Source organism: Triticum urartu, chromosome 7A (genome assembly GCF_056163025.1).
Source record: "Triticum urartu cultivar PI428250 chromosome 7A, HENAU_Tu73, whole genome shotgun sequence".
Taxonomy (NCBI): Eukaryota; Viridiplantae; Streptophyta; class Magnoliopsida; order Poales; family Poaceae; genus Triticum; species Triticum urartu.
The window spans coordinates 98825783-98846796 of record NC_141879.1 but is presented as its reverse complement, the minus strand read 5'-3'; the positions used below and the strand labels follow the sequence as shown (position 1 = coordinate 98846796).

The window sequence follows — 21014 nt, the reverse complement described above, 5'->3', positions numbered from 1 at the left end:
TCCAACAAGTTGCTTTCTAGTTCCATTTTACTGAAAACGAGGCTTTCAGTCATCTTGCCCATGTGGTATGATTTGCATGTCTCAAGTGATTCAAAATCAAGTGAGTCCAAACGGTCCATTTGCATGGAGTTTCTTCATGCATATACACCAATAGACATGGTTCGCATGTCTCAAACCTTTTTAAAACGAGTGAGTCCAAAGATCCATCAACATGGAGATTCTTCATGCGTTTTATACCGATATGACTTATGTGGCAGTGCCACAGGTAGGTGGTACTATCTTATATCTTTTGACATGAACATGTGTATCACTATGATCGAGATTCAATAAACCATTCATTTTAGGTGCAAGACCATTGAAGGTATTATTCAAATAAACAGAGTAACCATTATTCTCCTTAAATGAATAACCGTATCGCGATAGACATAATCCAATCATGTCTATGCTCAACGCAAACACCAAATAACAATTATTTAGGTTTTAATACCAATCTCGATGGTAGAGGGAGCGTACGATATTTGATCAACCTTGGAAATCCTTCCAACACATATCGTCATCTCACCTTTTAGCTAGTCTCCGTTTATTCTGTGGTCTTTTATTTCGAGTTTACTAACACTTAGCAACCGAACCGATATCTAATACCATGGTGCTACTAGGAGTACTAGTAAAGTACACATTAACATAATGTATATCCAATATACTTCTATCGACCTTGCCAGCCTTCTCATCTACCAAGTATCTAGGGTAATTCTGCTCAAGTGGCTGTTCCTCTTATTACAGAAGCACTTAGTCTCGGGTTTGGGTTCAACCTTGGGTTTCTTCACTAGAGCAGCAGCTGATTTGCCGTTTCATGAAGTATCCCTTCTTGCCCTTGCCCTTCTTGAAACTAGTGGTTTCACCAACCATCAACAATTGATGCTCCTTCTTGATTTCTACTTTTGTGGTGTCAAACATCGCGAATATCTCAAGGATCATCATATATGTCCCTGATATATTATAGTTCATCACGAAGCTCTAGCAGCTTGGTGGTAATGACTTCAGAGAAACATCACTATCTTATCTGGAAGGTCAACTCCCACTCGATTCAAATGATTGTTGTACTCAGACAATCTGAGAACAAGCTCAACAATTGAGCTTTTCTCCCTTAGTTTGCAGGCTAAGAAAATCGTCGGAGGTCTTATACCTCTTGACGTGGGCACGAGCCTGAAATCCCAATTTTAGCCCTCGAAACATCTCATATGTTTCGCGACATTTCAAAATGTCTTCGGTGCCTCAACTCTAAACCGTTCAACTGAACTACCACGTTGTTATCAAAATGTGTATGTCAGATGTTCGCAACATCCACAGACAACGTTCGAGGTTCAGCACAATGAGTGGTGCATTAAGGACACAAGCCTTCTATGAAGCAATGAGGACAATCCTCAGTTTACGAACCTAGTCCGCATAATTGCTACTATCAACTTTCAACTAATTTTTCTCTAGGAACATATCTAAACAGTAGAACTAAAGCGCGAGCTACGACATAATTTGCAAAATCCTTTTGACTATGTTCAGGATAAACAAGTTCATCTTATGAACTCCCACTCAGATAGACATCCCTCTAGTCATCTAAGTGATTACATGATCCGAGTCAACTAGGCCGTGTCCGATCATCACGTGAGACAGACTAGTCAACATCGGTGAACATCTTCATGTTGATCGTATCTTCTATACGACTCATGCTCGACCTTTCGGTCTCTTGTGTTCCGAGGCCATGTCTGTACATGCTAGGCTCGTCAAGTCAACCTAAGTGTTTTGCGTGTGTAAATCTGGCTTACACCCGTTGTATGTGAACGTAAGAATCTATCACACCCGATCATCACGTGGTGCTTCGAAACGACGAACTTTCGCAACGGTGCACAGTTAGGGGGAACACTTTCTTGAAATTTTAATGAGGGATCATCTTATTTACTACCGTCGTTCTAAGCAAATAAGATGTAAAAACGTGATAAACATCACATGCAATCAAATAGTGACATGATATGGCCAATATCATATTGCTCATTTTGATCTCCATCTTCGGGGCTCCATGATCATCAACGTCACCGGCATGACACCATGATCTCCATCATCGTGTCTCCATGAAGTTGTCTCGCCAACTTATTACTTCTACTACTACAGCTAACGGTTAGCAATAAAGTAAAGTAATTACATGACGTTTATGTTGACACGCAGGTCATAAATAAATTAAGACAACTCCTATGGCTCCTGCCGGTTGTCATACTCATCGACATGCAAGTCGTGATTCCTATTACAAGAACATGATCAATCTCATACATCACATATCATTCATCACATTCTTCTTGTCCATATCACATCACATAGCATACCCTGCAAGAACAAGTTAGACGTCCTCTAATTGTTGTTTGCATGTTTTACGTGGCTACTATGGGTTTCTAGCAAGAACGTTTCTTACCTACGCAAAAACCACAACGTGATATGCCAATTGCTATTTACCCTTCATAAGGACCCTTTTCATCGAATCTGATCTGACTAAAGTGGGAGAGACAGACACCCGCTAGCCACCTTATGCAACTAGTGCATGTCAGTCGGTGGAACCAGTCTCATGTAAGAGTACGTGTAAGGTCGGTCCAGGCCGCTTCATCCCACAATGCCGCCGAATCAAGATTGGACTAGTAACGGTAAGCATATTGAACAAAATCAACGCCCACAACTACTTTGTGTTCTACTCGTGCATAGAATCTACGCAATAGACCTAGCTCATGATGCCACTGTTGGGGAACGTAGCAGAAATTCAAAATTTTCCTACGTGTCACCGAGATCTATCTATGGAGAAACCAGCAACGAGGGGAAGGAGAGTGCATCTACATACCCTTGTAGATCGCTAAGCGGAAGCGTTCAAGAGAACGGGGTTGAAGGAGTCGTACTCGTCGTGATCCAAATCACCGGAGATCCTAGTGCCGAACGGACGGCACCTCCGCGTTCAACACACGTACAGCCCGGTGACGTCTCCCATGCCTTGATCCAGCAAGGAGAGAGGGAGAGGTTGAGGAAGACTCCATCCAGCAGCAGCACAACGGCGTGATGGTGGTGGAGGAGCGTGGTGATCCAGCAGGGCTTCGCCAAGCACCACGAGATATGAGGAGAAAGAGAGGGATAGGGCTGCGCCAAGAAACAGAGAAACTCCTGTGTATTGGGCAGCCCAAACCTCAACTATATATAGGGGGGGCTGCGCCCCCACCTAGGGTTCCCTCCCTAGGGGTGGCGGCAGCCCCCTAGATCCCATCTAGGGGCGGCCAAGGGGAGGGGAGAGGGGGAGGCGCACCAGGGTGGGCCTTAGGGCCCATCTTCCCTAGGGTTTGCCCCCTTCCCCTCTTCCTTGCGCCTTGGGCCTTCGTGGGGGGGGGGGGGCGCACCAGCCCACCTGGGGCTGGTCCCCTCCCACACTTGGCCCATGCAGCCCTCCATGGCTTGTGGCCCCACTTGGTGGACCCCCGGGACCCTCCCGGTGGTCCCGGTACGTTACCGATAAAACCCGAAACTTTTCCGGTGACCAAAACAGGACTTCCCATATATAAATCTTTACCTCCGGACCATTCCGGAACTCCTCGTGACGTCCGGGATCTCATCCGGGACTCCGAACAACATTCGGTAACCACGTATATCTATTCCCTATAACCCTAGCGTCATCGAACCTTAAGTGTGTAGACCCTACGGGTTCGGGAACCATGCAGACATGACCGAGACGTTCTCCGGTCAATAACCAACAGCGGGATCTGGATACCCATGTTGGCTCCCACATGCTCCACGATGATCTCATCGGATGAACCACGATGTCAAGGACTTAATCAATCCCGTATACAATTCCCTTTGTCTAGCGGTACTGTACTTGCCCGAGATTCGATCGTCGGTATCCTGATACCTTGTTCAATCTCGTTACCGGCAAGTCTCTTTTACTCGTTCCGTAACACATCATCCCGTGATCAACTCCTTGGTCACATTGTGCACATTATGATGATGTCCTACCGAGTGGGCCTAGAGATACCTCTCTGTTTACACGGAGTGACAAATCCCAGTCTCGATTCGTGCCAACCCAACAGACACTTTCGGAGATACCCGTAGTGCACCTTTATAGCCACCCAGTTACGTTGTGATGTTTGGCACACCCAAAGTATTCCTACGGTATCCGGGAGTTGCACAATCTCATGGTCTAAGGAAATGATACTTGACATTAGAAAAGCTTTAGCACGCGAACTACACGATCTTGTGCTACGCCTAGGATTGGGTCTTGTCCATCACATCATTCTCCTAATGATGTGATCCCGTCATCAACGACATCCAATGTCCATGGTCAGGAAACCGTAACCATCTATTGATCAACGAGCTAGTCAACTAGAGGCTTACTAGGGACATGGTGTTGTCTATGTATCCACACATGTATCTGAGTTTCCTATCAATACAATTCTAGCATGGATAATAAACGATTATCATGAACAAGGAAATATAATAATAATCAATTTATTATTGCCTCTAGGGCATATTTCCAACAGTTCCCTCCCCCTCGTCTAGTATTTCTACTAGGAAGCAGAGTAGGTTTACCATACCCCTTTTTTCTATCCATGGAAGTTTTATCCTTTTGACTCCTAGTCACAGGTCTAGAGACAACAACATTAGGTTTTCTGTCTTTTTTTCTGGAGCACACCACAGTGAATGGTTCCTCCTCACTCATATTCTCTTCCTCCCACCTCATATCTAATGGGATTTGGTCCCCTTTTCCATTGGTTAGGATGAGAGCCCCTCCTTCATAAGGTTGACCTACTTTCTCATTGACAGGCTCATCATTACGAGTTTTCTCAAGTTCTCTAATAATGTCAATGCAAGTAAAATCATTGTCAGGTATGTCAACCCCCATTTTGACAGCTTCCAGGATAAGAGTACTATCAGATAATGCATCAAAATAATTGGAGTTCTTTTGTTGTACCTTCCATATTTCTTCTTTTGGCCACCGCAATCGCCTTGTCGTCCACTCGCTTCATCTTGCTCTGCACATAGGGCGAGCTTAAACGCAGGTTTTCCTCAGTGACAAGAGGAGGAGTAGGAATCACCTCAACACCAACAGTTAACTCCGGGGACTCCACAATGTAATCAGTGGTCGCCTTGATCCCAGCATCTTGTGAGTTACTCGCCTCCAGCACCTACTGGGATGTTCTCACCACATCAGAGTAGGTTTTCTTTTTATTTCATTAGACAGGGAAAACTCATCAGGATTCAGATCTTTTTTACTTACTTTGTCATCACACGCCATCTGATCGAACACCATGGTCTCAATCAGGAGCAAGTTATGCAGCGAGCCATCAGATTCCAGGCTCTCTTGTGACTCCTGAATGGGGTCAGACACCTCCCTCGGGGAATGGAGGAAGATTTCCCCCCAAGCCCGGCAAAGGAGCTGCCCATCTGAGCTCCAGGAGTCATATGCGCCCCTCGGTCTGTAGGATTTTCTTTTCCATACTTAGGGGACACCTGCACAACATTTTTTTCTTTCTGGATCTCTCACAACAACTTGATCCACTTCATAAAGGAAGCCATAGAAGTGCCCACTCAGGACAACTTCAGCAATCACAGGAATCGCGTCCACATTACGGCATCCCAATTTAACTCTAGTAGAGGCCGGACGATGAAGAGTAGCCGCATCAATTTCAAGTGGTACCCCAACAAGAGATGCCAGATAGGCAAGATTCCTCTCACTCCTCTTGTCCAAAGGAACATTACTGATTTTAACCCACGCTACTTCCATAACCCCTTTTGATCCCACAGCGGATGACCAAGGGGATGCATGAATCACCACCCCAGTGGTCTTGAGAGTTACCCGTCCCAGATAGCAGATTTGAGCAACCGAGCGAGGATTAGGGAAGCGAACCACAAAGACCCCAGGACCAATGGCATGGGCAGAGCAGCGCCATCCAGTAGCCAGATAGTTAGTAAGATCGATCTCCATTTGGCGAGTAGAAGTTTCTCCCTCAACAATTGTGACGACCACACTATTAGATCTCTCTCTAAGCTGATTGGCAGTACAGGAATCATGGATATAGTAGAACCCCTGCTCTTTGGATTGGAAAGCACATATGGGGGCAATACACTCCCAAGGAAGAAAGGTTGTGCAAATAGAAGCAAGGTGGCCCAAGGTATTGCAACGTTCACAGAAAGCTTGCCGGCATCGAACAGGAAGATGTTCATGAGATTTGCAAATAGGGCAGGGTTCAAGGTTACTGGAAGAAGGCACCTGGCGAGGATTTTTTCCCTGAGGACGACGAGGTGGTGGGGACGGATCTTGTCCTCCTCCATTGCCCCAAGAGCTCGAGGATCTCTGGTGTTTCTCCACCCAAACGCCTCCCTCCTTGGGGTCGCGACGCGTCGGAGCCGTCGTCGCCGCCGCATCCCACCTCGAGGTGTCGCTCGAGCCCGAAGCCGTGTTGGACGACGACGAGATGGTGCGGTCGCCGCCGTTGTCGCGTTTCCAGGAGTACTTGCTCCGCTCTCCTCCCCGGCCATTTCCTCGGCCCGAGCTCCGCCCCGCTCCACGGCCTGCACCCGCGCCTCCGCGCCGCCCCCCATCGAAGCCGCGACCCGCATCCATGGTGGGGAGTGGAGGGGAGGCCGCTACCGCTGCGAACGAGCGCATATCTCCTCCCACCTTGCCCTTCCACCACCCGTAGGAGATCGGGGGAGTCGATCTAGGGTTTCTCTCCGTCGTCCAGAAGTGGGAGAAGGCAGTATCTAGGTCAAGGACTGGGCTCGGTTTAGGTTTTATACTCTCACCGCGAACCCCTGGCTCGGAATGGAGGATCGGATGCACCCCCACGTGTCGCACATCCGCCATGGATGTGTAGGTGAGGGAGCTCGGGCCCGCATCAGCCCACGTCGGCGCGCTTGCACGCCGTGCCGTGTACCGCCCGTGTGCCGCATCCTTGTTGATCGATGCCCGCATCGGCGACGGCACCGGCCTCGTCGGCGGCAATCGATTTCGAACCCTCGCAAAATGGCAAGGAAAGGATACGATGTCTCCGATGTCTATGGACTCACCATCCCGTAGGAAGCGCGCATCGATCGTGACGCCGCGTACGTCCACCAGCACCGGACGAAGAGCCTCTCGTCGGAGAAGGAGAGCCTCGTCGGAGAAGGTGAGCTTGCCCATCACGAGGTCGGCGGCGTAGGAGACGCGCCATCGCACGTCGTTCGCCGGGTCGTGCGCCATCCCGTTTATAGTTCCCTTCTTTTCGCTTTATGAAAACCAATTGGTTAGATACCAACGGACCAGGCAGCAGAAGCCACAGCTGGAAACGCGACGCCGGGCCCTGCATGCATGGCACTGTTCCGACCGACCGATCTGATTTGCTAGTACAGTATTACGTAGTAGTATATACTATCAGACGGGAAAAGAACGGCCCGGCCGCTGTTCTTTCAAACAAAAGACAGCCATGGAATCTTACAGCGACCGGCGGGGAAAAGTTTTACTGGCCAAAGCCACAGCTCGCCGCAGGCGCCGGGAACGCCGATGGTGCTGCATGGCACTACTTTTTTTTTTTTTGAGCAGGGTGCATGGCACTGTTTGTAGTACTACAGGCCAAGGGTGATAAAAATAAAAGAGAAGAAGAAGATCCCCTGCCCCTGCCATGCTGCTCCACCTTCCCGTAGACCCCACCCAGCAGAGCACCAGGGGTGGTGGCGTCTGGTGCCCTGACGCGGGTGGTACGTGGGATGATGGATGCGGGCGTCCCGGCCCCCCTCGCCCAGACCCCGGTCGACACGTGCCCGCCCGCAACAGTGCCCGCCGCTCGGTGCTCTCTGCCGCGCGCGTCGCTTCGCCGCTCGCGCGCCTCGCGCCCCGCGTCCGTCCGGTCCGGTCCAGAGCGTGCTACAGTGGGCAGTGGCCTGCCAGCAACCGGGCCGGTGGTACGTAGTGGTTCATTCAAGGCGCTGCGTACGCGTACGGGTGCTCCGGCCCGGTCCGCCCCAGGCGTGCCCCGGCTTTTTTGTTTGTACCACGTTGCCAACGGGCAACAGGAGCATGCATTCATGCGCGCCACTACTAGTCTACGTGCTGACTGACCCCGGCAGAAGAGAGAGAGATGCCAGCAGCCAGGTCATGTTGAGTACTACTATTGCCAGACGGCAGGCAAAGTCTGTAAGCATTATTAGGGTATCTCCAGCCGTTGGCCCCGGGGGCAAAAAATCGCCCCCTGGGGCGCACCGGCGCTAAACCGCGCACTGGGGGCGTGATGTCCCCCCAGTCGCGGTCCCCCATGGATTTTTAAAATGTTCAAATTCGGCGCAAACACAATGCAAACACGGGCGAGTTCGTTCAAATTTAAACATATTTTACAAAAAAAAAACTACCGCGGGCTACCCCGGCCGTCTCCCTCGCCGCCCGCCTCGCCGCCCGCCCACGCGGTTCTACATGTCGAGGAGGCTGTAGAACCGCGTATAGTCACCGTCGTCGTCGTCGCCCCCGCCCCCGCCTCCGCCGTCCCTGCTGCATCCCTTCCCTGGTTGGCGCGGCGGGTTGGACGGTCCGGGGGCGTCGCCGTCGTCGCTATCGAGGACGATGACACCGTCCCCGTCCTCGCGCCCACGTTTGCGGGCGGCGATCTCCTCCAGGGCCCGGCGCTGCCGGACCATCTCCTCGCGCACGTAGTCGTCGCGCGACCACCGCATCGCGTCCTCGTCGGAGAAGCCGCGCCGGGCTATCTCCTCGTACTCCGGGGGGAGGCTGGACTCCACCTTGGGCTCGACGAGGGCGCCGGAGCTGCGGGTACGCGCGCTGGCAGGCGTGTCCTGGGGCTCCGGCTTGACGGAGCGGAGGTGGAGGCAGGGAGAGCCGCCGGAGCTGCGGGTACGCGCGCTGACAGGCGTGTCCTGGGGCTCCGGCTTGACGGGGCGGAGGTGGAGGCAGGGAGAGCCGCCGGACGTGGAGGAGGACGCCCCGCTCTCCATGCGCCTCGGCGTCCAGGAGCTTCCCCGGCGGCGTGAGAAGGACCGGGGAGCGGGATACTCGAGGCGCGGCGTGTTGCCGCCCTCGATGTACTCGAGGATGGCCTCCAACGTGCGGCCGGGCACGCCCCACCACCGGCGCCGGCCATCGGAGTTGAGCCTGCCGGAGGGCACGACGCCGTTGGTGGCCTCGAGCTGCTCGGCGTGACGGCGGCGGAAGTAGGGCTCCCAGAGCGGGCTGTCGGGGACGTACCGTGGCCCCTCCCTCGCCGTCCGCGGCAGGGACGCGTGGATGCATGCGATCTCCGCACGCCGCGTCGCCCCGGTGGGTGGTGGTGGCACCGGCACGCCGTCGGCGCTGATCCTCCAAGCCCTGGGCACCCGCATGTCTGGCGGGACCGGATACTCGGCCTCGAAAAGGAGGCGAGCCTCGTCCTCATGCAGATGACGGCGCCCGAATCCGTTCGCCGCCGCGCCATCGCCTGGGAAACGCTTGGCCATGCTTTCTCAACTGGTGACGGCGAGAGGAGGAAAGGGGGAGAAATGAGCGCGTCGTCGGTGGATGATCGGGGTGAGTCTCTCCGGTGCGCTTGTAGTCGGCTTTTATAGGCGGAGGCGCCGCGTGGTAGGCTTGGCCGGCGCGTTACGCATGGCGTGATTGCGTGGCGGCCGAGGGACGCGCCGCCCAGCCTTCACTGCGCCGCCCGTGAGGCATCAATGGAGGCTGACCGGCACGGCAGCGCGCGACAGCTTTGGCATTGATTCGCCGCGGGAAACGAGGCGATGAGGACGACGAAGGGGGCGAGAAGAGGGTAGAGTCACTGACGCGGCGGGCCCGCGGCTCTTCGCGCCAAAAACGATTCGCCCGGCGCCCCCGAGCGACCCCAGCGCGCCGGGTTCGGGTTGGGTCCGCCGGCGCCAATTTCGGCCCGAGCCGGCGAAAACTGGGCTCTTGGGAGCGCGACTGGGCCGATTTTTTGGCGCCAGCGGACGAAAAGACGCCTGGGGGGCCTTCTTGGGGGCGCGGCTGGAGATGCCCTTAGTGCTGGTCTGAGAAAATGGTACCGGTATGAGATAATACAAAGCCCAGAGCCTACAGGTTCCCTTGGGAAAAAATATGGGCTTGTTTGGTTTTACAACCTAAGGTTATCACGCCTAACCCTAGTCGTGCCCCAACAACTTAGACATGTGTTTGATTTGTTGTCACACTTATGACATGCCACACTTTTCTAGCAAACATGGTCCACATGTCATGGGCTCAATTTTTTGCCAAAACTTGCCACATTTGTGGTGACCATTTTGTTAGACAGACTTTTTGTGGTAGCCACACTTTGCTAAGCTTAGTTGTGGCAAAATTAGTCATGAACCAAACAGACCCTATATGTGCATGTGCCCTCAAGAAACAGTGCCCCGAAGCCACAGTCGTTGCCGTTGAACCTTTATATCAATCTGAAAAATCTGACGACAAATCCCGCCGTGGCATACACGCGGCGAGAAATCAAAACCTCGCGGCCCCGAGGAGCTGGCAGGAATCTACGCGGGAGCTCCGTCTAATCCGTCCCGACGGACGAAATTGAGGAGGATTGGAGTCTGGAAGACTGACTTGAAGAAGAAGCGCCGCCATCTGCCCGAGTGTCGCTCCCGCGAGGGCTAAAACCCTACGTCTCTAATAGCCAGAGCCGAGGCACCAGGATTCCCCCACCTGCCGCAGGCCGTCACCAATGCGGTAGGCAGAGAGATGGCGAACCCACGGGCTCGCCGGGAAGGATTGAGGGGAGGAAAACTTTGCCCTGGTCGCCTTGACAGAGGGGAAAAAAGGCACACTTATTGCACTGATATATTAACATCTATAATACCAAATTAGTCTCTAGAGAGGTTCAATGTAAAATATATTTTTTGACTATGTGTATTTGGTGATGTAGATCTTTGTACATTTTTCTAGAGACGGTCAAACTTAACCAAATTTGACTTGAGACAAACCTAGAACTACAATTATTTTCAAGAGTAGATGCGCACCGAGAAATCATGCCCTAATGCCACACATTGTCAAATTTGGGGTTCGGTAGCTAACATACAATCGCAACTTACTAACTACCCAAGCACATATTTTGGTGCGAGTGATGTTGCTACCTACTCCCTCCGTTCGTATTTATCGGGGTTAGAGAGTCAAAAGTCTCATACCAAGACTTGGAGAGAGGAACAACTTACTTATCTCACCATTTTCACCAGAGAAGCATGGTTATCAGTATAACCAACAGCCGGTTATATGGAGTTGTCACATCACTTACTAATTATACTGCCATTAATATAGGGCCCACATCTTTCTCTCTCACAAAGGATGTTGGAGCCCGTGCTACAGCTAGGTGTAAATTTTTAGCCCACTTCTTTTCTCTTTCATTTCCTCTCTCCTCCAACTAAGCACAAATCGGATGGTAATTGCTCTAAGGTTGGTCGTAATGGTAGTATTATAAGGGGTATCATGCATGCCAACTAGACTATTTGCATGATATGGCACATAATTAAATAAGGAAAGAGAAGGTGTGGTATCATATCATGATACCGTATCATATTAAATGTTATGCTACTTTGTGTCATACATGAAAATTAATAAGGCAATCTAAGATACTAAGTTATGATACTATGCATTACGGAGGTAGTATCATATACTAGTATTATATGCATGATACTAGTATACAATACTCCTCACTACAACCAGTCTAACCAATCAATGCATGCAGGCCTACCACCATTCATACCTCCAGCACTAGTTAATTCTGATGCATGCACCACTTCCCTAAATAATTTCATTGCATTTGGTCTAATAAACCATGACATGGCAGGATGACCCGATGGCCTAATAAACCCGAACAAAGGGAGTATATGTCGGATGCATGGCTCAAAAATCAGACAAACTCTAGTTCGAAGTCACCGGTCACACTAGTAGAAAAAGGGTCAAATGTGAAGCACATTAGTGCCGGTTTGAATTTGAGCCGGCACTAATGTGACCATTAGTGCCGGTTCCGATGGCTAGGCGGGCGGACATCATTAGTACCAGTTCGTGGGCAACCTTTAGTACTGGTTCATGCCACGAACCGGTACTAATGAGGCCAGTGCGGCTGTGGTCAGGCTGGGGCCCCACGAAGACCTTTAGTAGCGATTCATGGCATGAATCGGTAGTAGAGTTTCTTAGTAAGCTGATTTTTAGTCCCACCTTGCCAAGAGAGAGGCAGTATGGGCGGTTTATAAGCCGTGAGTGCAGAGACAATGACGAAGAGGTGTAATGCTCACCTGCACGTTTCTTAGCATCAAGCCTTTCGGAATAGCATAGATTGCACTGAGCTATGTGAAGGAAATATGCCCTAGAGGCAATAATAAAGTTATTATTTATTTCCTTACATCATGATAAATGTTTATTATTCATGCTAGAATTGTATTAACCGGAAACATAATACATGTGTGAATACATAGACAAACAGAGTGTCACTAGTATGCCTCTACTTGACTAGCTCGTTGATCAAAGATGGTTATGTTTCCTAACCATAGACATGAGTTGTCATTTGATTAACAGGATCACATCATTAGGAGAATGATGTGATTGACTTGACCCATTCCGTTAGCATAGCACTTGATCGTTTAGTTTGTTGCTATTGCTTTCTTCATGACTTATACATGTTCCTATGACTATGAGATTATGCAACTCCCTGAAAGGACATGCGGTGCCCCCATGTGTGGTTTTGATAATTGATGACAATCTCTATGGACTAACGGTTGCCTTGAGTTATATTTGAAGGATTTGTCCATAGGATTGTCTTGAAGTCCATGTGTTGGTTTCAAGGAGTTTATGAGATGGCCAAAGTGCTTTTCGAGGAATTATCCAAAGATTGGTCATGTGTGAGTTGAGATGGCCAAAGTGCTTTTCAAGGAATTATCCAAAGATTGGTCATGTGTGAGTTGAGCTTATTGCAAGCATGTCTTGAAGAAGAAGATTGTGTGATCATTCATGTTTACCTTCAAGACATCATCCAAATGAAGAGAGTTGGAAAGATTCAATGTTGATCAAGACTAAGTCAAGAGTGAATCAAATTGATCAACTCACAAAGCGTATAAGAAGTACCGAGAGGGATCAAGTGATCCCATGGTATGGTAAGCATTGTCCATTACGCTTTGTGTACTAACCCATGGTCTACGTGAGAGTTCTTTGTGGGGTTAGGTATGTTTCCATGGTCTTGCATCAAGAGGAAGATCTCATACAACCCATGGAGGATGTCATCAAGTGGTGATCGTCATCAAGTTTGCAGTGTGCAAGTTCAAGTGGAGCAACTCGAACAGTGGCTCACCCATAATGGAGTATGGGGGAGCAATCAAGCTTGAAGCTTGCCGTCCATTGTGGTGTCAATGGAATTGTGAAGATGTGCCAAAGAGTGGCTCACCCATAGTGGAGTATGGGGGAGCAATCAACTAGTCTTCATCGAGCCAACACAATCAAGAAAGGTGGTCCAACTTGAGGAAGTCAAGATCGTCATCATCTAGCTCAAGTGGACTATGTGCAAGGCAAAGGTTTGCCCTTAATAGGTTTTCTATTTTACCGGTCTCATAGTGGTAGTTGGGAGACCGGGTTGTAGGATCGATTGCCCTACTATCAAGGGGGGCTCTCTAGGGAGTAGCTTGATCGTATCATTCGTCGAGAGCTCAAACCATTGCATCCTTGCATTATCTTTCTTGGTTCTTGTTTGGTTCCATTTGTGAGTCTTAGAGCTTATGGTCATCTTGATGACAAGCTTGAGTTCATAGAAAACGGAGTTCGCATGCATCTTCTATGATGTTTTCGGTGTTGGAGGTTTTACCGGTCCTATCCGAGGAAGGGTTATCACCATTTTATTATGGTCCTTTTCTCATTTGCTTCTTATTGATATTTATCTCAAGATTGTGTTAGCCCTTGTCGTTAGCTTTCCAACAAACTTGATTTCGTCAAATTCGGAGCTCGTATGCGAAAGTTGTGGCTGTTTTGATATTGCTTGTTTTACACAGAGAGGTTGTACCGCCCCATGGAGAGGTTGTACCGCTTGACCAGTACAACCGGTGTTTGGAGCAGTTGTACCGCTCCAGAATTGGTCCGAAGGTTGTACCGGTCATGTACCGCTCTACCACCGGACTGGTCTCTGTTGTGGTGCGGTTGTTGGGCGGTTGTGGGCCAATTGTACCGCTTATTGCCTGTTAACGGGTGTACCGGTGCTCATAGAGGTTGTACCGCTCCTATGTTGTTCTGTACATAACGGGCAGATTCGTGGGGACCTATTTAAGGGGGTCTTCTTCCCCAATGGTTCCCTATCTCTTGAGCTCGTTTTTCCCGCATTGTTGACCTTCTTTGAGCTTGCTAACTCTCACCTCCTCCATGGATTCTTGCTAGTTTTTGAGGGAAAAGAGAGAGGAGATCTAGATCCACACTTTCACCAATCACTTTCTCCTCTATGTGAGGGAACCCCATGGATCTAGATCTTGGAGTTCTTGGTGTTCTCCTTCTTGTTCTTCCTCTCACTCTCCTCCCTAGCATTAGTTGCTTTGGTGGGATTTGAGAGAGAAGGACTTGGGCACTCTATGTACCCTTGCCATTGCATTTGTGCATCGGTTTGAGTTCTCCACAGTGATCCGTGGAAGTTACAAGTTGGGGAGCTTATTACTCTTGGGTGCTTGGTACCCTTGAGCTTGTTCCTCTTGGGTGTTTGGGCGCCCTAGACGGTTGGTGGTGTTCGGAGCTCAATCATTGTGGTGTAAAGCTCCGGGCAAGCGTCGGGGTCTTCAATTAGGTTGTGGAGACCGCCCCGAGCAATTTGACGGGTACCGGTGACCGCCCCCAAGGGTTTCCAAAGTGTACGGGTTCGGTGACCGCCCCCAAGGGTTGCCATTTGTACGGGTTCGGTGACCGCTCTCAAGGGTCCCTTAGTGGAGTCACGACATCTTGCATTGTGCGAGGGCGTGAGGAGATTACGGTGGCCCTAGTGGCTTCTTGGGGAGCATTGTGCCTCTACACCGCTCCAAACGGAGATTTGCATCCGCAAGTGTGTGAACTTTGGGATACATCATCGTCTCCGCGTGCCTCGGTTATCTCTTACCCGAGCCCTTTACTTATGCACTTTACTTTGTGATAGCCATATTGTTCTTTGTCATATATCTTGCTATCACATAGTTGCTTATCTTGCTTAGCATAAGTTGTTGGTGCACATAGGTGAGCCTAGTTGTTTTAGGTTTTGTGCTTAGAAAATTAACCGCTAGGTTTATTCCACATTTGTTCGAGTCTAAACCGTAATTATTTTAAAGCGCCTATTCACCCCCCCCCCTCTAGACGACATCCTCGATCTTTCAATTGGTATCAGAGCCTCTTCTCTCTTTATTAGGCTTTACCGCCTAGAGAGTAAAGATGTCGACTAGGGGATTAGGATTCTCTGACACTCTTAGTTTCGATGGCACAAATTTTGATGTTTGGGTAATTCGCATGCTTAATCTCTTTAGGGTCATGGACCCAAATTTAGAGTGAACTGTAGATATGGGTTTTTCTCCTCCAAAGGATCCCCAAAGATTATCTTTAGAGGATGAGAAAAACTCTTATCTCAATGCTCAAGCTTCTAATGTGCTTTTTGATGCTTTGAGCAATGTAGTTATATTTCAACTCATGTCGTTCTGGGATGCTCATGAGTTGTGGACAAAGCTTCAAGATAAATATGGCGTGTCCAAATTTTGTGGGGATGATTGTTCTCCCTCCACATCTGGTCGTATAGTCTTCTCAACTTCTTCTACTTCACCTACATGTGGTTTGCCACAAGGTAATGATATGGTGAGTAGTGTTGGTCATTGCAATGATGATAGTATGTTTATTGTGGATGATCCTTCATCACTATCTTATTGCAATGCTCCTTCTTTGGGCTTTAACACTTCGAGCACTCCAAATGTTTCACATGCTTGTGTTGATAGTCCTTGCATATCATGTAGAAATTGCTTGACTAAATCTCATGATGATATGTTTACTATGTCTTATTGCCATGATAAAAATGTATATATGTCCTCGAATTGTTGTGATAACAATGTAGAGGAAACCCAACACCCCATGGAACAAGATGTGGTCTTGAATGGTGCTTCAATGGATCCTACATCATCATCTATTGCATTTTGCCTTATGGCCAAGGCTTCAAAGGTATCTCCCACTTTGAATCCCAATATATCTTGTGATGATGGCAAGAGTGATTATGATGAAGAGAATGATAATGTTGCCTCCTTAAAAATTAAGGGAGAAATGATTTTTAAAGCTCTTCACAAAAATAAACTTGCTCGTTCCAACTTCATGGAAATCATGTCTATTGCCATTGAAGGCAAGAAATACATTGAGGAGTTGGAATCTCATCTAGAGGAGCATGAGGTCACCATTGAGAAAATGGAAGCTCATGAGCATGATTACGCAAATGAGATCGCGGAGCTATCTCAAGCTCTTGAACATGAACAAACCTCATCCGAATCTCTTGAGGAGACCTTTGCTATAGAATTATCTAGAATAAAGGAATCTCATGATAGAGCACTCGAGGTAGCCAACGATTTCAAAACTAAAAATGCTAAGCTTGAAGTTGCTCATGCTAGACTCCTCGAGGATTTTGAGCACCTCGAAAATGGCTCAAGGGTCATCAAGGGTGAGCTCATCAAACTCACCGAGTCTCATGCTCAACTTGAAGCTTCTTACTTAAAAGAGCTTGCCAAGGTGTCCTCTCCTATTGCTGTTAATGATGATTCTTGGGATACTAACTCTATTACTTGTGAAGCATCCATTTTGAAGGAGAATGTTGAGCTTCGGGCTCAACTTGAGTTGCTATCTAGCAATTATGGGAAATTGGAAGAAAACCATGAAAAGCTTTCAAGCTCTCATGATGATCTTCTAGTATCCCATAATGAGCTAAATATATCTCATGAGGCCATGATTTCTAAGGTAACATCTAGTGAGCCTCATGTGGATACTAGCACTAATTCTAGTCAAAATGCTATATTGCCATGTGCTAGTCCTTGTAATTCATCTACTCACAATGTTGGTACATCTTGTGATGAATTGCTTTCCTTGCCTTGTTGCTCTAACGATGAAGCTTATACTTCCTCTAGTACTTGTGTTGAGACTAACCATGTAGAGGAAATCAAAGAGCTCAGGGCCCAAGTCACTTCTTTGAAGAAAGACTTGGAAAAGAATCATGAAGGGAAATCCACACTCAACAATATCTTGAGTGTGCGAAAATCCCCCAATGAAAAAGGTGGACTTGGATTCAACTCCAACAAGAAGAAGAAGTCCAAGGTGAACAAAAGGAAGGGCCAAGAACAAGTCAAGAATTTGGCCAAGATTGTTTGCTTCAAGTGCAAAGTAGAAGGGCATCATGTTAGATCTTGCCCATTGAAGAAGAAACCCATTAGTGACAAGCAACAAGGGAAGCGGCCACAAGTACACTCTCATTCTCAACCTCAAGTTGAAGAAAATCCTCTTACCAAGAAGACTCAAGCTTATGCTTCTCGAGTTGAGAAATCAAGTGAGAAGAAAGTGAAGAGTAGACGTTGCTACCTATGTCGCGAGAAAGGTCACCTCGCCTCTTCATGCACTAGCAGTAACTTATCCAACCCAATTATTATTGATGATGTCTATTCTCTTGGGAAGGATAAGGTTGGCAATGTGGTTGCCAAGTTTGTTGGTACTCAAAGTGGTTTGAAGCAAAGAACCATTTGGGTAGCCAAGCCTATTGTGACTAACCTCATAGGACCCGACTTGGTTGGGGACCAACAAGCTCAAACTTGATCAATAGGTGATGTTGGAGGTCATTGGAGACTTGGCTACATTATGAAGAATTAAGGGGACTTCATCATTCTTATTGTCTCAAGCCAAGTCAATTGAATCATCAAGATTATATCTTATAGCCAATGTGCCTCCTTGCGGTAACTTGTACCTCAATTGCTTACATTGAAAGTTACTTGCCCCCTTGCATGTTTTGGTTTTGTTCCTTGCATGTGTTTGTATATGTTGTGCTTCCAACTTGATTATCTTGAGCAATCAAGTATGTGTGTGTTTGTTTGCACATCATGTACGTGTGTGTCATGCGTTGAGCCTTTTGCACCTTGTTTATTTCTTAGTTGGCTCTTGCGAGAGATTAATGGAATATCCCATTATGGGGGAGTGATGTGCTTTGTGCACTTCGCAATCCTATAAAGGTGGGTACATGGGGAATACCACTTAGTATTGATATTGCAAGCTTATCTAGTCACTATGTGGTATGTCTTCTCATGAGAAATTCAAATTCTAAATACTCCATTAATTATCTCTTGTTGGATCCTTTAATTGCCTCTTGTCTATCTTTAATTGGTATCACATTATGGGGGAGTAATATGCTATGTGTATATTACTAGCCTAGAAAATGTGTACATTTGAGATATTGTCATCTAGAGTTGATATTTTAAATTATCTTGTTCCTAGATGGCATATTAGCTCTACAAGTTGTAATTTGCTTTTTGTATGGTGTGAAGATGATGTCGGATATCCTTGCTATCTACCACCGGGAATTATTTCCATTTACTTCTTGTCTTTTGACAATTGGTACTCACTTTTGTGGTAGAATTTATTGATCATCTTTACATTGGCTTTTGTTTTTTATTTGCCTTTTCTCTTGCCAAGGATTGTATCATCTCCCTTTGTCTTCCATACCACTTGTGGATCTTGTTTATTTCTTGATCTTGTTTAGTGTTTTCTAGATATAGTGAAAGTGGTGATCCCACCTTGTGCATTTTGTATTCAAATGCAAATTCTCTCAATGCACTAGTCTTGGGGGGGGGGGCTATCCTATTTTCTATAAAACACTCGTCTTGCGATCCTTATCAAGTGTGTGTTGGTGGAAGGCAAGCCGTTTTTATTTTGGTACTTTGTGCCATCATGAAACTTTGTAGAGAGCTTGGTTTGTTTGGAACCATCCTCTCTTTTGGGAGTTTGATACCTTTTTTTAGTGTATCAATGGATATCTCATTCCTTGATGTATCTTTTATGGACATCCTCCAAGTGATGTTTTATTCATTTGGTATCTTTTCTTCACTTGGTTTTTCTTTGTCATTTGGTATCGGTTCTTGAAAGTCTTGAGCATGCATATTAACTTCATGTAGTATCTTTGGCATGCTTTCTTTCTTCGACCCAATATATAGGGGAAACTCCACCAAGTCTCAAATTGGATGATATGCGCATGAATTTCATTTCCTTTTCTCTATGCACATATTTATGTGGAGTTTGTCATATGTATTGTTGGTGTTTCTAACTCTTTGGTCCCAATGAGTTTGGGTATCATTTTGTTTGTGTTGTTGTTCTAGGAACAATTGGAGATACATTGGATGCTCGGCTCACTCACAAGGAAGGTGTTGTCGTCATGTGCTTATTGGAGTCGAGCTAGGATGATCAATGAACTACTATCTACCTTCAATTGGTATCTACTACATCCTTCCAATGTTAACTCGGTAACAAGTATCTTCATATTCTTCATGCACACATTTCTTGCATCAACCTTGTGTAGTTTGTACTCCCTCCGTAAACTAATATAAGAGCATTTAGATTACTATTTTAGTTATCTAAACACTCTTATATTAGTTTACAGAGGGAGTATCATGGCATGTTATTCATTCATTCTTGTGATACTTGTTTCCTTTCTCAAAGCATCCCAACAATGATCTCTTGTTGCTAGTTGTGATGTCTTTGTTGTTCGTGTGTGGACTTCATTTATATACAATAAGACCATATCTAGCCATGTGCTATGCTCCCAAGCAAATATCTTATTGGTATATGTATGACCTCCCTTTGGATATCTTGTTCCTCGTGTTGTAACTATTTCGGGTGTACATCCTTCTTTGTAGATATATGCTACATCTTGAGCTTGCGTTGGTTTTCCCCGAAGAGGAAGGGATGATGCAGCAGAGTAGCGTAAGTATTTCCCTCAGTTTTTGAAAACCAAGGTATCAATCCAGTAGGAGCCCACGCTCAAGTCCCTCGTACCTGCACAAAGCGATAGCTACTCGCAACCAACGCGATTAGGGGTTGCCAATCCCTTCACGGTCACTTACGAGAGTGAGATCTGATAGATATAATATTTTTGGTATTTTTGGTATAAAGATGCAAAGTAAAAAAGTAAAAGCAAAGTAAAAAAAGCAAAGCAAGATTAAAGTGATGGCGATTGATATGATGAGAATAGACCCCGGGGCCATAGGTTTCACTAGTGGCTTCTCTCAAGAGCATAAGTATTCTACGGTGGGTGAACAAATTACTGTTGAGCAATTGATAGAATTGTGCATAATTATGAGAATATCTAGGCATGATCATGTATATAGGCATCACGTCCGTGACAAGTAGATCGGAACGATTCTGCATCTACTACTATTACTCCACTCATCGACCGCTATCCAGCATGCATCTAGAGTATTAAGTTAAAAACAGAGTAACGCCTTAAGCAAGATGACATGATGTAGAGAGATAAATTCATGCAATATGAAATAAACCCCATCTTGTTATCCTCGATGGCAACGATACAATACGTGCCTTGCTGCCCCTTCTGTCACTGGGTAAGGACACCGCAAGATCGAACCGAAAGCTAAGCACTTCTCCCATGGCAAGAACTACCAATCTAGTTGGCCAAACCAAACGGATAATTCGAAGAGACTTGCAAAGATAACCAATCATGCATAAAAGAATTCAGAGAAGATTCAAATATTATTCATAGATAGACTTGATCATAAACCCATAATTCATCGGTCTCAACAGACACACCGCAAAAGAAGATTACATCGAATAGATCTCCACAAGAGAGGGGGAGAACTTTGTATTGAGATTCAAAGAGAGAGAAGAAGCCATATAGCTACTAACTATGGACCCGAAGGTCTGAGGTAAACTACTCACACTTCATCGGAGGGGCTAGGATGATGTAGAAGCCCTCCGTGATGACGGCCCTCTTCCGGCGGAGCTCCGGACCAGGCCCCAAGATGGGATC

The 21014-nt window shown here is 47.2% G+C and overlaps 1 long non-coding RNA gene and 1 pseudogene across 1 annotated transcript; both read right to left on the bottom strand.

Moving 5' to 3' along the window:
- Window positions 1-3474: 3474 nt before the first annotated feature.
- Window positions 3475-5698, bottom strand: LOC147958229 (uncharacterized). The gene is made up of 4 exons (XR_015610681.1): window positions 5288-5698; window positions 5106-5195; window positions 4982-5042; window positions 3475-4862 (listed from the first exon to the last, which is right to left on the bottom strand). It is a non-coding gene; the product is annotated as an uncharacterized LOC147958229 (long non-coding RNA).
- LOC147958228 (uncharacterized) lies at window positions 5329-7252 on the bottom strand (annotated as a pseudogene).
- Between the last annotated feature and the right edge of the window lie 13762 nt (window positions 7253-21014).